This window comes from Meriones unguiculatus, chromosome 20 (genome assembly GCF_030254825.1).
Source record: "Meriones unguiculatus strain TT.TT164.6M chromosome 20, Bangor_MerUng_6.1, whole genome shotgun sequence".
Classification (NCBI taxonomy): domain Eukaryota; kingdom Metazoa; phylum Chordata; class Mammalia; order Rodentia; family Muridae; genus Meriones; species Meriones unguiculatus.
The window spans coordinates 61,118,831-61,135,377 of record NC_083367.1 but is presented as its reverse complement, the minus strand read 5'-3'; the positions used below and the strand labels follow the sequence as shown (position 1 = coordinate 61,135,377).

Sequence of the window (16,547 nt, the reverse complement as noted above, 5' to 3'; positions counted from 1 at the left end):
TTACAAAAGCAAACATTTAATTGGGGCTTGCTTACAGTTTCGGGAGGTTATCATGATCATCATGTCAGGAAGCAGACAGGCATGGTGCTGGAGCACTAGCTGTGTGTTTTGCATCCTGATCCCTAGGCGACAGGCAGAGGGAGACACTAGGCTTGGTGTGGACTTTTGAAACTTCAAAGCCGCTCTCCTGTGACACACGTCTTCTAATAAGGCCACCCCTCCTAACCTTAACCTTCTCATACAGTTCCACTTCTGGTAACTAAGCGTGCAAATATATGAGCCTACAGGGGCCATTTTCAAACTGCCACATTCAACTTTCTTCAGTTTTCAGTATTTTTTAATTCATTTTGGTTTTAGTATTTCTATATCTTTACTAAACTTTTCATTGCTTTTTCTATTCTTTTTAAATTATTTTTCATTCTATTGAATTTTTTTGGATTTCAACTAATTCACTCTCATTGGAATCCATTACTGAGGATTTAGTATTTTTGTTACTTTAATTTTCCATGTTTTTTGTGTTTATATATCAGAACTTGATTGGGTCATTGGTTTTCTTCCTTTAGTCACCTTTTTTATTTTTTCAGTTGAGCATTTGAAATGTTCAGGTAGAACCCAGTTGCATTATAACAGGGTTGACATGTCATTTCTTCTCACTGGATTAGGGGACTAGGGGTAACTCATTAGCTAAACTTGTAGGCCAAGGTACCAGGTCCCAGGCTTGATTTCCAGTACCACTCCAAGAGAAAAATACTAGAAAGCCACCATAAGTGATGAATAGACAAGCTATAAAATACAATAATAATCAATTAAAAGTAATTGTGATTTTAATCCGAAAAGTTTTGGAAAAATTAAGGAATAAAATAGTATGACAGATTGTAAGATACTAGTTAGAAACGCCGAAGTGTAAAGAATGGTAAGAATAGCAGTTAGTGTTAGAGTAACAAAGGAAAAAGACAAATAAGGGCTGGAATCAATAAAGCCATAGAAGTTCCAAATAAAGACAAAATACAGAAACAGTAAGATGAAATAAGATAACCGAAATTAATCCTAACATTCATGAAGCCGGAGCAGGAAGATCCCCAGCTATTGGCCAACCTGTGCTCTTTCAAAAAAAAAAAAAAAAAAAAAAAAACAACAACAACAAAAAAACCTATCAAAAAAAAAAAAAGAATGAATAATATACAAAAGAGAAAAGAGAGAAAGCAGGATGATACAAAGTGGCCTACATAATTCAAATTAATAGTGTCTATCTTGATGTGTTCACTTACCTAGTTCAGGTGCAAAGCAGCTGTTCATGCTAACGGGTACAGGACTTATCCTTAGGTGATCCAAGACAGCGGAAGCCTTAGGCCAGGCTCCCACCCTGTCAAACACTGGCTCTGCCTCAGTTTTCTCCTTTAACTTGGAGATATTATGAAGGCCACACCTCAGGGTCAAGTCTTCTGTGTTTTCTTCTGATAACAGCTTAGCTTTTGGGTTATTTTCATAAAGTGCAACATAAAAATCCATGTCAGAACTTTTAAAATTACAAATCAGTCATGCAGTATGTGTATGTGTACGTGTGCACTTCATAAACAAGGTTTTACACTCTTTTCTCCGACTTCGGCATGTGCTCTGGCTACAAGTCTGCTTTGATTCTGATGCCTCAAGGAATGTTTGGGAGTGGAGAGTGCTGTATCCAAACAATCTCCACAATTTAAAAGTTAAAGCCACGCATCTGCCACAACTGACAGTGCCAACTGCTGAGAACAGAACTGACGCTGATTCCAAGCACAATGCTAATTCTCTACATTCAGGAAGAATTTAAAAAAACTGAAAATGATTGATGTCTGCCATCTCGTCAGCACAGTCTCACATTAAATTTTCATTGAGGAGCTTAGATCATATGCAGAATGGGTGACAGGTATTCTGGAATGCCTAGCTAGCATGACACTTGTTTCCTGCAAAGGTAGGTTTCTTTAAAGAAGGGTCTCAACTGCAAAATATTTTCTGTGAAGTTCATGAAACATCATTATATCTTTAAAAAACTTTGGGTTCATGCCTAACCGGGATGAAAACTTCCCTCCATGGTCATGAGGACTCAAAACTGGTCACATGAATGGATTCAACACTACTATCCAACATACAAAAGTCATAAGAAACGATGGGATGAGGTAGAGCTTTTTGTTTGCAGAACATGAGCTGTATATGGGCACAAGCTAACAGAGCTGAGCTCTTCTGCTCTCACTGCCTGATTGGTCCTTTCTGGTTGGTACTTCCATAGCAAGTGTAGCATCTGGCTCAATAAAGCAGCCATTTGTAAAGGTCCTGGTTGGCTGAGTCAAAGACACAGGATTGTGTCTCTGAATGGATGGACATTTCTGCATTTGAGGAGAGGGGTTCTAGGCTCTAATACTCAGGGGAAAGTTACTAAAGAATCACCTAGAAGCATGTAATTAGAAGCTCAGCTCCTGAATTTGATGGTTATGTCAGCACATCATATCTTTTAGGAATTTACTCTTATTACTGCAATTAGGACAGATATTTAATTAGCAAATTCTTATCTCTAAAGAGAAATATTGACTTGAAAACAACCACTTTCAGCCACAAGATTGTAAACACAACCTGGCAAACTAGTATTAAGCAGCCTAATTAGGAAAGAGTTCTTTAAAAATCCAACCAAATATTTCCCTAACAAAATATCACCCAAGATCTCAGCTACGAGATCAACTTCTTTCCTGTCTCCTGTTCACATGCACAATACCTGTGAGGTAGATTTGATATTTACATAAACACTGAACTGGTAATGAAACAATCCCTGGTCTTTTCTGACTTCAGTCCATCTAAGTCATAATTAGAGTCATAAATATATGCTATTTATGCTACTGAATTAGCACATATGAATAATCCCAGGAATATTCAGACTTAATCAGCTTTAAGTAAATGAAGAGGTAGATCTCTTGCTTATACAGAAATCTTAAAATGGGAAGCGTTTCCCCAGGAACCTCTCTGTCTCCCTGGCAGCTGCAGTGTCAGCGGGCACTGATCTATCATCATTACGCTCTGGTTCGCACTGGCTGCTGGGACACAGGGATGTAAGGACAAGGAATTAATGACATGGCAGTCAAATGGGAAAGAGATTTAGGAATGCAGAGGAGATTAGTGGGAAAAAAAAACTGAGTCCATGGACTACTAAACTAAAGAGATGTAGTTAAGGGTAAGGGATTAAGGAGTTTTTTTTTTTTTTTTTTTTTTTTTTTTGAAAATATGACAGCATTGCTTTATAAGGAAATGTTATAAACTGCTTCTAATAATGTATTACATAATTCAGCTCTGCTTCATTAGAGTATATGGTAAATACACTTTGAAAATTATTTGTTTGGATAGATCTGCAAATAGAGTTTTGAAGTGAATTTGGAATTTGTGAAAGAATTTAGTGGCTATATATATTGATGTAGTGGGATGAGGACCTGGGAATGGAGAGAAAAATAAGAATGTGTTTCTGACCTGGGTTCTTGCAAGAAATTTAAGTATGCATGCACAACCACAGCAATGGGAGGGAGGGGGGGAGTCTCAGAGCAGTAAACCCCATGCTTGTAATCTCTGTCTTATGTGCGCCAAGAAAGCCACCAAGTCTCTAATTCCTTGGTTTTGTTCAAGTCACTCATACTTCCTCTATTTCAAGTAATACAGATATAACACTCCAATAGGATTCTGTCTTGGTAAGTATTTATTCAGCTGCATTCGAAAGTTTAAGCCACTGTCCTGGGAATTTGTTGGAGAAAGTTAACTTTTTAAAGGTTTGTGAATAAAAAGATATAGTCAAACCAAAATGGAATTCTTCCTGAATACAGATGTCTAGGATTTTCCCCCAGTGGAACGTTCACAGATAGGAGATGGAGGGAAATAAAAATGGTTACATGTCTAAACTCCAAAGTTCTGTGTTATAAAAACAGTTCTAAAAACTTCTTCCTACTCTAGGCAGTATTTGAATTAACTATGTGGAAGGATTTTGTAATAAAATTTTTGTACCTCACTAATTGGGATACTAGACCTTTCATGAGCTCTTACATAAATATGAATAGCCATGGTTGAGTTATCACAAAGGCCTTTCTGTGAATAGCTAATTTAGACTTAGTTTAATTTTAACCCATTTGGTTGAAAGTGGCAAAAGTGAGAAAGAATGTGTCAAATCAGCCAACTGTTAACACTCTCCTCCATGTCCTTATGGGATTGGTGTTGTAGACTGTGACATCCAAGAGGAAGGCTCTTGTCTAAAATGTTACAAGATTACTTATATAGCTTTCATTCATTTTCCTTTGTATGTAAACCCTCTCCAGTTTACCTATAACACCTAATACATCATAAATACTATAGAAATATTTGTTATAATGTGTTGTTTAGAAATTATGACAAAATAATCTTATTGTATAGATGTAACTGTAAAACTATCTCATATCTGAAGTTGGTTGAATGCATGGATCCAGAGCCTAGTATCTGGAGGTCTGGCTGTATAGCCTCCATCATGAATTAAACTAGCTTGAACACTGTCAATGGTAGTCTTTGTATTTTCACTGTAGCATAACTGAAATATAATTTTCCAGTAATAATAGGAAACACAGAAGTTTCTGAAGTCACTGTAAGTTACTCATACAGCAAATCACACAAAAAGCTAGCCACTGGTCTTTTCTGAAACTGATACTCCAGCCAAGGACCACTCATGGAGATGGCCTGGAACCCCTACACAGAGGTAGCCTATGGCAGTTCAGTATCCAAGTGGGTTCCATAGTAACGGGAACAGGGACTGTCTCTGACAGGAACTGAATGGCCTGCTCTTTGATCACCTTCCCCTGAGTGGAAAGAAGCCTTACCTGGCCACAGCAGAAGACAATCACCAGCCACTCCTGATGAGACCTGATAGACTAGGATCAGAGGGAAGGGGAGGAGGACCTCCCCTATCAGTGGACTGGGAGAAGGACATAGGTGAGGAAGAGGGAAGGTAAGATTGGGAGGGGAGGAAGGAAGGAGGTACAGGGGGATACAAAGTAAATAAACTGTAATTAAAAAAATAAAAATAATTAAATAATAATTAAAAAAATTAAAAAGCTAGCCACTGTGTTGAACAACTCCCTGAATGCTCCATCAAATTGTAAATCAACCCAGTTAATTTATATATATATATATTAATATTAAATTATATATTATAATTTATTATAGTATATAATATAATACTATTATATATAATTTTATATATAATTATAGAAAATATAATAATATGCTTTTCTGCCTGTTGATGCGGCCGAGGAAGCATGGCCAAAGGCTCTCATCGCCCTGCCGTCATGTCTAAGTCAGAGTCTCCCAAGGAGCCGGAACAGCTTCAGAAACTCTTCATCGGAAGTCTGAGCTTCGAAACAACCGACAAGAGTCTGAGGAGCCATTTAGAGCAATGGGGGACACTCACCGACTGTGTGGTAATGAGAGACCCAAACAACAAGAGATCCAGGGGCTTTGGGTTTGTCACCGACGCCACTGTAGAGGAGGTGGACGCCGCTATGAAAGCAAGACCACACAAGGTGGATGGAAGAGTTGTTGAACCCAAGAGAGCCGTGTTGGGAGAAGATTCTCAGAGACCAGAGGCCCATTTAGCTGTGAAAAAGATCTTTGTTGGTGGTACTAAAGAAGACACTGAAGAACATCACCTGCGGGATTACTTTGAAGTATGGGAAAATTGAAGTGATTCAAATCATGACTGACAGAGGCAGTGGGAAGAAGAGGGGCTTTGCACTTGTCACCTTTGACAACCATGACTCTGTGGATATGATTGTTATTCAAAAATATCATACTATGAATGGCCACAACTGTGAAGAAAAGTCCTGTCAAAACAAGAGACGGCTAGAGCCTTGTCTAGCCAGAGATGTCGAAGTGGTTCTGGAAGCTTTGGTGGAGGTCGTGGAGGTGGTTTTGGCGGCAATGACAATTTTGGTAGAGGAGGAAACTTCAGTGGTCATGGTGGCTTTGGTGGCAGCCGTGGTGGTGGTGGATATGGTGTCAGTGGGGATGGTTATAATGGATTTGATAATGAAGGAAGCAATTTTGGAGGTGGTGGAAGCTACAATGATTTTGGAAATTACAACAATCAGTCTTCAAATTTTGGACCAATGAAGGGAGGAAACTTTGGAGGCAGGAGCTCTGGCCCTTATGGTGGTGGAGGCCAATACTTTGCTAAACCACGAAACCAAGGTGGCTATGGAGGTTCCAGCAGCAGCAGTAGCTATGGCTGCGGCAGGAGGTTCTAATCACATCACAGCCAGGAAACAAAGCTTAGCAGGAGAGGGGAGCCAGAGAAGTGACAGGGAAGCTACAGATTACAGCAGATTTGTGAACTCAGCCAAGCACAGTGGTGGCAGGGCCTAGCTGCTACAAAGAAGACATGTTTTTAGACAGTACTCATGTGTAAAGGCAAAAAAAACTCCAGGACTGTATTTGTGACTAATTGTATAATAGGTTATTTTAGTTTCTGTTCTGTGGAAAGTGTAAAGCATTCCAACAAAGGGTTTTACTGTAGACCTTTTTTTCACCCATGTTGTTGATTGCTAAATGTAATAGTCTGATCATGATGCTGAATAAATGTGTGTCTTTTTTTTTTTTTTTTTTTTTTTTTTTTTTTGCTGTGTAAAGTTAGTCTACTCTGAAGCCATCTTGGTAAACTTCTCCAAAAGTGTGAAGTTAGAATTCTTTCAGGGTGGTGCCAAGTTCCATTTGGAATTTATTTATGGTTGCTTGGGTGGAGAAGCCATTGTCTTCAAAAGAAAGGAAAAAACCTTGGTGTAGTTAAGCTGCCAGTTACTGTTGTAACTTTAATGAATTTCACCATTGAAAGGGTCATCCCAAGCAAGGTCACAATTTGGTTATAAAATGGTTGTTGGCACACCCTATGAAATATCGACATTGAATAATGGTATCAGATAAAATAACAGATGGGAATGAAGCTTGTGTATCATCCATTATCATGTGTAATCAATAAATGATTTAATCCTCTTGAAAAGTATATAATATATTAATATATAAATATATAATAATACAAAATATAATAATATATAAATACAATAATATTTTATTATATATATATATATTAATTACACGGGGAGTTCTAGTAACCTACTGAGACGTTATTATGAGACCCTTTTTACAGTGTCAAAAGGCCAATGCTTGAGGAAGTAGAGTCATTTGCTCAGTCACATACAGCCAGTAAGAGGTAGACAGGTTTCCTCCATAAATTAACTGGCTCAGTAAATAACTGCTTAGCATGTGTCAGCAATGTGCTAAGAGGAAAGGAGCAAACACTCCCTGTCTCAAAGTCTCAGCTAGATACCATAAGTTTCATGTTGCTCTGTGAAATCATTTTGTGTACAACACAGAGCTGGAAGCTAACTTGATTATTTTATCAACTCCAATAAGAGTGAGGACACTTTAAATGTCATCAAGGGCTCTCTGGCTTCTAATCCACGAAAGAGTAGTCACCTAATGACTGTGGAAATCTTTGCTTTAGTTTTATTTTTCAAGCAAACACAAACTGTATTGGTTTGAGATGCAGTATAGGTTTTTGTTTTATAGACTGTCACACAAAGGTTCTTATCTTCATGAAACACAGCATGTGGTGGCATAAAAGCAAACTTCTCTAAGTTTTTTCTGAATCATCATTACCAGGAACATGGCTTGTGAAACATTAGTATAGGCCACCGTGTTTGTAGAGAGGTACTTGAAATGAGTGCCCAGGAAGGCTAAGGTCTATACTCCTCAGTAAGTTCCTACTTGAAAATAAAGATGTTTTTACAAAACAACAGTAGACAATCTTCTTGAGACAGTGCCTTTCTGTTTTTGCTGGCCTGGCCTTAGCTTGTTTTCCTCATGCCTTAGGCTCCTGAGAGCCGGCATTGCAGGTATGTTCCCCTTCATGTAGCAGCACCTCCTTCAAACAGTCTGTGCCATACCAACCCAGTGGTTCACTAGCAGGCAAATCAATACTGCTACCTTTTCTCCTTCCTAACACATATACTTTATTTGTGGTTTTCTCACTAGATATGTGAACACCATCATACTGGTAGTCTGGAAGGAAATGTTTTCTGTTGTTTGCTTATCTGTTTTAAATATGGTCCTGAGAATCAGTTCATACTGAGGCTGGCTCTGTGAGAGCATTATATAAATACTCCAGACTGTTTTAGCTTTGTTCTGTAACTTTGAGGAAGCCATGGTGAGTGTGTAGGAAGTGGCCAGAGTTGTCACATCTGCCCTTTCTTATTTGATGCTTTAGTGGCAGCCCGTCTCTTAGCTCCTCCTAGGAACAGGGAGGGCTCACTGTTATCAGGGCTGCCAGATACAATGGTAAAGCAGAAAAGGATGAATGATGCTAGATATCAGGTGACACCAGAGATGAATGGGGTGAAGTGCATTGAAACCTGCAGCTAGGCATTCCCCAAGATGTATGCATGTGATCAAACCGCATGCAATTTTCTCTGTCAACCTAGTAAGCATATTACATGAATTCCTTCTATGCGTCAGTTTTTGGAAGTGGCTATGAAACTGCATATGTGTGAGGAAGACAAGAGTTTTAGAATACTGTAGGGCATGTGCAAACGTAGACAGCTGACATTTTGATTTCTTGAGAAGTTGTGACATTATATAAAGCTTCTGCTTCTGAAACAGATAGAGTTGAAACTGCTCATTACAAAACACAGCCAAGGAGAAGAGTGTGGAAGGCTTGTCCACAAACATCTCAGGGAGAGGGAAGCCATCTCATGAAGCTATTAGGAATCTGTTTTTCTGGCTACTCGTACACTGGCACTTTTACAGTAGTTCTGACTCTGAATGGCGCAGAGTACAGTCCTGTGCCAGTTCAGCCATCTGCCGTCGGCTCGTAAGTAGAATAACAGTGAAAAGGGAAGTTCATGTTGAGGTGTCATTCCCATATGCATCCACTCCACAAACTGTGTGTGTAGCTGTGCTTCACGGAATACCAAGCAAGACTTGGTTGTTGTTGTTGTTGTTTTCTGAAGAGCATATTTCACAGCACTTTCTGGAAATGCTCCTAATATTAGGAATGCCACATTTGCATAGAAATATATGGTCTTTGATGTGTAATCTCAAATGTCCACAGAGACTCTGAGATCAGAGGTTCCTCGTTTTACCTTCCTTTTATGAGTCAATATCCACCCAGCAAACTATCACACTGTGGTGATTTGGAGGCATTATTTTAATTCCTAATGTAAATTTATTTTCAACAGATGTGGCTCTGAATCTATTACATTAAATGAATAAGAGAAAAGCATATGATATCTTATTAGTTACTAGCTGAAATTCTGCCAAGGGGTGCTGGGTGTTCCATGCTAGGGCAAATGGGTCAAGCCTATCTCCAAATTCATCACTGGTTTTTAACCCAGATTAGGAGAGGAAAGAACATCATTACCCTGAGCTTTTTGATGTCCAATACCACCAACTGTCTTTATACTTCAAACATCCCTGAAGCATCCCCATTCTTAGAATATTTTCTGAAAATTCTGGGGCATTCGAGGCCATGTCCCTTAGCACTCTAGTTTACCAATCCTTTCTGCGGCATTGCTCTTTCCTGCTGCTCATCTGGGCCATGCTGGGCTTGCAGGAACCTAAGTTCTGTGAGGTTGCACACAAGTCAGTTTGCTTTGCTTTGAGCCATTGCTTAAACACAACAAGGAGAGGAGGGAGGGAAGAGTTTTGAAAAGCTGTATTTCTCATAATGAGTCATCATAAGCACCTTGCACAGACCATTCTGCTAAAATCTCAAACAGAAACCTAAAATGGGCACGGGGATATAAACCTTTCCAAGAAGTAAATTGGAGCTGTAGGTTCTCATAAAGCCCATTCACTGTGGTCCTAAAAGCCCTGTAGGATCCTAGGAATTCTACAGACCTGGACAGCTCATGGTCATGCTGGGCATATCAAAATACAACAAACTTTTTCCTCACTTATAAAATCTGTCTGTCTGTCTGGTTAGCACTATGAAAGCAAAAATCATTGCCTTGTCTTCCTAGAAACTATATCAATCATTTCAAGAATCACAGCTGATGTTGGCTACACACAAGAGCTTCTGGGGTGAAGGTTTGAACTTCCGTGGTTCAAAGCAAAGAAATTAAGAAAACCACACTGTGTCTGTGAGTGGGAGGAAACAAACTGATGAAGGCAGTTGGTGTGCATTCTTTGCAAGAAGAGATGATAAACGATGAAGCTGTTGACTTGCTGATTACAGATTGTGGCTCCTGAATGAATTCCGCCATGTTAACAAAAGCACTGATTGCACGTAATGCGGGCAGAACATTCCATCCTAAGAGGGTTTATTTAACTACTACCAATGGTTTTCGTCAGGCTGTTCGCAACTCTTTATAAATCTTTTAGCTAGATTATCACAAAGTTCAATCTGTTTTTGATGCATGGAATTTCAATGTTGTTAGCATATAGGAATACATCCAACCCCTTACATGGGGATTTGACTGATTTTCCTATGGATGTGCATAGCTTCTCTTCATGATGCTTTTCTGTGTGGTCACTTTGAGGTTGAATGACATCAGATTATTCCTTTCTTTGAATTGTAACAGTCTTCAGTTATTTTTTTTAATCTTTACACTCTTCATTAGAGGTTATGCTGGATACAACTGTATTCTGTCCCAATCTTAAAGGGACTTGAGCATTGTGTCCTGTATTCTACAATTTTTTTGTAAAAATATTTGTTTTTGAAAATTAGATTATGTTATTTCTACATGGTTTGGCAAGTTCTCAACTGTGAGCGAGTGTAAAGTTATATTATGTCTCCTGGCTTCTTTTGAAATCATAATATTTTTTTCTGAAAATAAAGTGAACAGGTCATGGTCCACTCAAAGAGGTATGCTGGGAATAATCCTTGTATGTATCTATACAGACATATTTTCTTTTCTAATCTTGCAGCCTTTTCCATTTACAGTCTTGAGTAGTACTCATCTATTAACCATATTAAACTTAGGATTTAAGGTCATCATAATACTAGTTGGAAAAGACATCTATTTTACAGTGCTGAGAGAAAATATCCTCTTCGGGGAAATTATTCTGCAGGAATTGTGCATTCCTACACTGTCTGGAGGCTCATGCAGATGGCTGTGCTACTGCTGAGAAGTGGAGCCCTGCAAAGGCCACATTTTATTGAAGATGTCAGACTGACTAACAGAACTTTGTGAGTACACAGAGCTGAGATGCTGCAGACCAAGAGTCAAAATTATCTTGACCTATCCTTGGAAACCTTAACAGACATTTATCACATACTTCTATCTGAGACTTTAGCATATTTTTGGCACTCAGGTAAAATCTTTTGGGATGTATTAAGTTATTAACTAGAACCTACTAACCTAAAAGCAGAGATTCATACTTCATAGAAACTTTCTTACTTGTTGCATGTATTCAGTAAACACACGGATTTTATACTTTCTTTAGTTCTATAACTAACAGACTCGTATAATCAGGCTAGAGAGATGGCTTAGAGATTAAGAGGTACTGGCTATTCTTATATAGAAGGCCCAAGTTCAGTTGCCAGAACCATGTGGTACCTCATAACATTTTGCAAATCCAGTTCCCTGGGATCCAAAATCCATTTCCTGTCTCCACAGAAACTGCAAGCGTGTGATGGACATGCAGGCAAAACACTCATACACATATAACATATACATATACATATACATATACATATACATATACATATACATATACATAGTATACACATATAATTCTAATAATATTAGAATTAATAATATCCTAATGTAACCCATTTCCATGGCAGAATATGTCATTCAGGGAAATCCAAACTGGTGTCCCAGAGTCATGAACAGTCAGGTACAGCTGAGAATTAAATTATCTCTTATTCCTCTTATAGCAAGAGTTAAGATTTATGTCTGATATTTCAACATTAGAATATTTAAAATTATATATTTATTACATTAACTGAAGTAATCAAAATATATTGATTCATAAGTATATATACTTAATAAAATCAGTTATATACTTTTAACATCGTTTTACATTCTTAATTATTTTAAATATACCTTACCTATTCCGGAGTATTATTTATTTGAACCTGCTTTTCTTATAAGAGTTATAGGAGACATTTACATTTTCTTTTTATAATCATGTGACAACTACAAACTTTATCATTTTCATTCTTCTCTTTACTTGTCAGTCTCTGACTCTAACTTTATTACTTTTTACTCTGTTTGGGGGATTTCATTTTGTTGATTTTTTTTTTGATATCTTATATTAGATTCCCAGCTTTTCAGTTTCTGTTCTTATATAATGAAAACCAAAAAGCCATGCTTACAAATTTTCTCTGAAAGACACAGGTGCAGTTTTACTGGAGAGGGCTTCCCCCTCCATCACGTCATTCTTGATTCTGCCTAATCCTTATTGCTTCTCCTTTGGTTTCTTTTCTGTATTTCTTCGTGTTGTTTAGAAGTATTTATTAATTTTCAAATACAGGGTTGGCTTAACTATTATTGATTTATTACTCAATTTCATTGAAGTTACAGAATTCTGTAAGAAAGACACTAAACTTAACTTGATTGACTCTCTGTGGCACAAATGTGACAATACTTTTATAGTTACATCTAAACATTTAAACACAGATTATATTATTTGTAGCAAATGCAACACTTATTAACTTCTGCTATATATGTGCCACTATAAATTAATTTTTATTTCTTAATTTTTTAGTGCTACCTCATTTTACTGAGAAAGAAACAGGTTAAGAAATTTCTAATTATTTTGATAAAATTGCTTACATCACTTTTTAGTTTTAGTCTATATAAATAATGTTTTACAATTATTAGACTTGAAATAATAATGCCCAAGATGCTGGTTATCTATCGTTTACAGAACAGCAATTTGAGATATAAAGACACAATACATACATACACACAGAGAGAGAAAGAGAAATGGCGGGAGAGAGAGAGAGAGAGAGAGAGAGAGAGAGAGAGAGAGAGAGAGAGAGAGAGAAAGAGAAAGAGAGAGAAAGGCAGGCCAAAATGGGGTGAATCCTGAAATGACTTCTGGAGTCTGTTTTAATGTTACTGGGTAGGGACACAGGATAATCCATGGAACCCTTGAAGGTTGCCACAATCTGAGGATATATGCCTGGAATGGAAAGAGTAGTTACTTAGAACTGATGGGAGAAATTGCTGGGGTGAGACAGGACCAGAGATGAAGGTATGCTCAGCAGAGTGTGCTGGCAATGGGTTGATGTACTTAAGCCAACCTCCTGAGGAAGTGAAAGAACCTGCTGGAGTAATAGTAGCCATGCCCAGCTCTGCATGAGAAGCTGCTTTTCTACCAGGGTCTGTACCATTTTCTACTTCATGATGCAAGGCACTGGCTAGGATATAGACAGGATAACATACAACAGCAGGGATGGAAAGTCCTAGGCTGTAACTGACCCAGAATAAGCAGACTATTCCCAAATAACTTCTTTGTGCCCCTGAATAGAGCTAAAATGATGACAGAAGAACAAGTCCATATCTAGTACTCCACAAGGTCCTAGCCACAACATCTGACTCAGATATTAAATAACAATCAATCAATTAGAAACTGATGTAGAACTGATATTGGAAAGGACTTTAGGATGGCCAGTTGTAATTGTTGATTTAATTGGATAAAGAAGCATCTAGTCTGTAGATTCTAGAAGATCCTGAGAGATGGCTTAGAGGATAAAGATATTAGCTTGCCAGCAAGCCTGACCACCTGAGATTGATCCCTAAGATACATCCAACTGCATTTTGTACATGTATGTGAGTACATATGTCCAGAAGATTCCAAGTAGTTTGCTATGACAGGAAGTCAGCAAATGGACACTTGCTTAAGCAGCTGGAAGGTAGGGTGGTTGGAATTCTGAAAGAGAATCACAAAAGAGCTAAAGAAACTTGGAGGTTAAACAGAAATTCACAGTCTTCACTCTTGGTATGGAGAGAGAAAGATGGTTTGAAGATAAAATTGTGGACCTAAGATCTATACTGTTTATTTTATATGAATAATGCCTGAATAAAATGTTAAATATCATATCTGTTTTCTCTTCCTCTTCCTCCACCTCTATCTCTTCCTCTTCCACCACTGCCTCTTCCTCCTTGTCCCCACTTCTTCCTCTTTGCCTTCCTCTATCCATAATCATTTGCAGGCACTAAATTCTGTCAATGGCCAGTGAGGTTATTTCTCAAATTATACAAAGGTGAGAGCAATATGTTTTAAAAGACAAGCCATGTGTACAATGTTAACGTTGTACTTAATAAACAGCTCACGTTCTCTCTGGTCCTTTGAAGCTGCTGTAGAAGCTAACTGTTATCACGAACTTCACTGTGCCTTTTCTCCAGAGCCTTTGAGGGGGAGACTTCTTATATTTCAGTTTTGGGTTTTTCACACCCTGTGACTCCTGGGGGAAGAACTAAGTGTGTCTTAATAGCCATGATACATGGCCAGTCTGAAACAGCTGACCACTGAACACTAAGTGCCATGTGTGTCCACCATGTCTGATTCTACATTTGATTGGATTTTTATGTGTTAAACATTCAATGTCAAACCTCCAAGATGTGGGGGCCTTGTTAAGATTTCATGGATGCATCAGCATTAAACAAGAATTTTAAAAAAACAAAAAACAAACATGTCTTAATGTTATTTTCTTCAGGCCAGAAAAAGAAAAAGCTTCAAGAATAACTGCATTTACTAGAGTTTTTTTTCTTCTACTGGAAAAAAAAAAAAAACAAATGAGAAAATTGAGGCAATTTTTCTACCAGCTTTAAGCTACACTTAGCATTAAATGACAAAGTTGCATCCCCCAAAAGCTTTTGAGACACCTCCTGCTAACTCTGAAGTGCTACTTCTTCTAACCCCTCACTGGGCAGACACAAATAAAAAGGAGAAGGCAGCAGGTGACAGAGAGGTTGGTAATCATGGCGACAGGATACAGAAGTGTTAGAGACCAGGATTTCATAGACAGCCTCACCAGAGTCATCCTGTGCAGCGTGAGGTAGGCGCAGAAGCAGCAAAGGCAGAGCACACAAAGCTAGCTGAGAGAAGCCAGGACCACCCTCCTCTACCTAAAGACTGTAGAAAAGACAGCTCCTCCAGCCCTCACTATGTCCTCCAGACATCCTGAGAGCAGATAAGTGCCACCTCTGCCCGAATAGCTGTCTTAAGAATGGCAACTGATAACAAAAAGCCTGGCTGGGACAGTGGAACTCGAGGGTAATTCATGGAAAAGTCTGAGAGAAGAATCTAGAAACAGTGATCGATCGGGGTGTTGAGGAAACTCTTTCTTGGGGAGAGGTAACAACAACAAAAAAGTCTATCGTCTTCTAATACGGCACCAGTAACAAACCAAACTACGATCCCACCAAGTCCAGTGTGGAGAATCAGTGAGTTTATTTGGCTTATTTACAAAGCATGAGTGAGAAGTTATTTATAGGATAGTAGGTGACCGTAAGTCAGTCACACCCCCTATAAAATCACACCCCATCATGAACAACCTCTTCCTTATAGTTGGCTAGATGGAATGATGCGTTAAACCAAACTTCTGCCTTTTCCATGCTCTAGCACATCCAGGTCATGTGTAATTAAGACAGAGTTCTGTATACCTGGTCACGACAGGCAAAAAAAAAAAAAAAAAAAAAAAAAAAAGGCTGAAATCTTTGGTGAGGATCCAAAGGTTTTCCCTGATGCTCCTCCTATGAAGGTATGTCATAGTCGGTAGATGTCTGTTGATGATGTCAACAGTCAGTATGCACACCTGATCTTCCAAGTCATCGCAGCTGCTCTACTGAAGATGATGGCTGTAGAGTCTAATGCTATGCTAAAAAGGTGTAATATGTAATATGCTCACAGAAAAGCTATAATTATGTCAGTAGTGGAAACAGGTAAAAACACAATAGCCATGTTATGATAGAAAAGCATTCTCATCTCATAAATGTCCAACACTTTTCTTTTCCATTGCTCTTCTAAAATTAGTACTTGCTTGGTAATAAAACAACTAAAGGGCATTGGGAAGGGATAGGATAATTCTAGCAGTTACAAACAGCCTCTCCCAGTTTGGCTTTCAGGTCTTACAAGCACATGCTTTCTTCTAAATTTAACTGGCACCTAGTGGCATAATTTTAACTTCAACTAGGTGAATCAGAGAGATATGGGCTAAACACAGCAACACAGCATGCCTAATTTAAAATTGCTTTTCTCTTTCTTTCTTTCTTTCTTTCTTTCTTTCTTTCTTTCTTTCTTTCTTTCTTTCTTCTTTCTTTCTTTCTTTCTTTCTTTCTTTCTTTCTTTCCTTTTTTTTCCTTCTTTCTTTTTTCCTCCTTAGGAATGAGCAAAGTTAAAGCTTGTTCCATAATTTAAGAAACAACATTTTGAGTTTTACTATTTTGGGTTGTCTGTGGCAGATTTTATTTCCATGGCATCCACCATAACTATGACCTAAAGCTCTTCAAAAGTAGTAGTGCTGGACCCGTTCCATCAGCTTTTCAATATCCTGATATTGTGGATAA

At 38.2% G+C, this 16,547-nt stretch overlaps 1 protein-coding gene and 1 pseudogene across 4 annotated transcripts in view; one reads left to right on the top strand and one right to left on the bottom strand.

The window, feature by feature from the left end:
* Nucleotides 1-16,547, bottom strand: part of Prkn (parkin RBR E3 ubiquitin protein ligase) — a 1,198,654-nt gene that overhangs the window by 860,908 nt on the left and 321,199 nt on the right. The window lies entirely within an intron of this gene.
* Nucleotides 5,298-7,024, top strand: LOC110542031 (heterogeneous nuclear ribonucleoprotein A1-like; annotated as a pseudogene).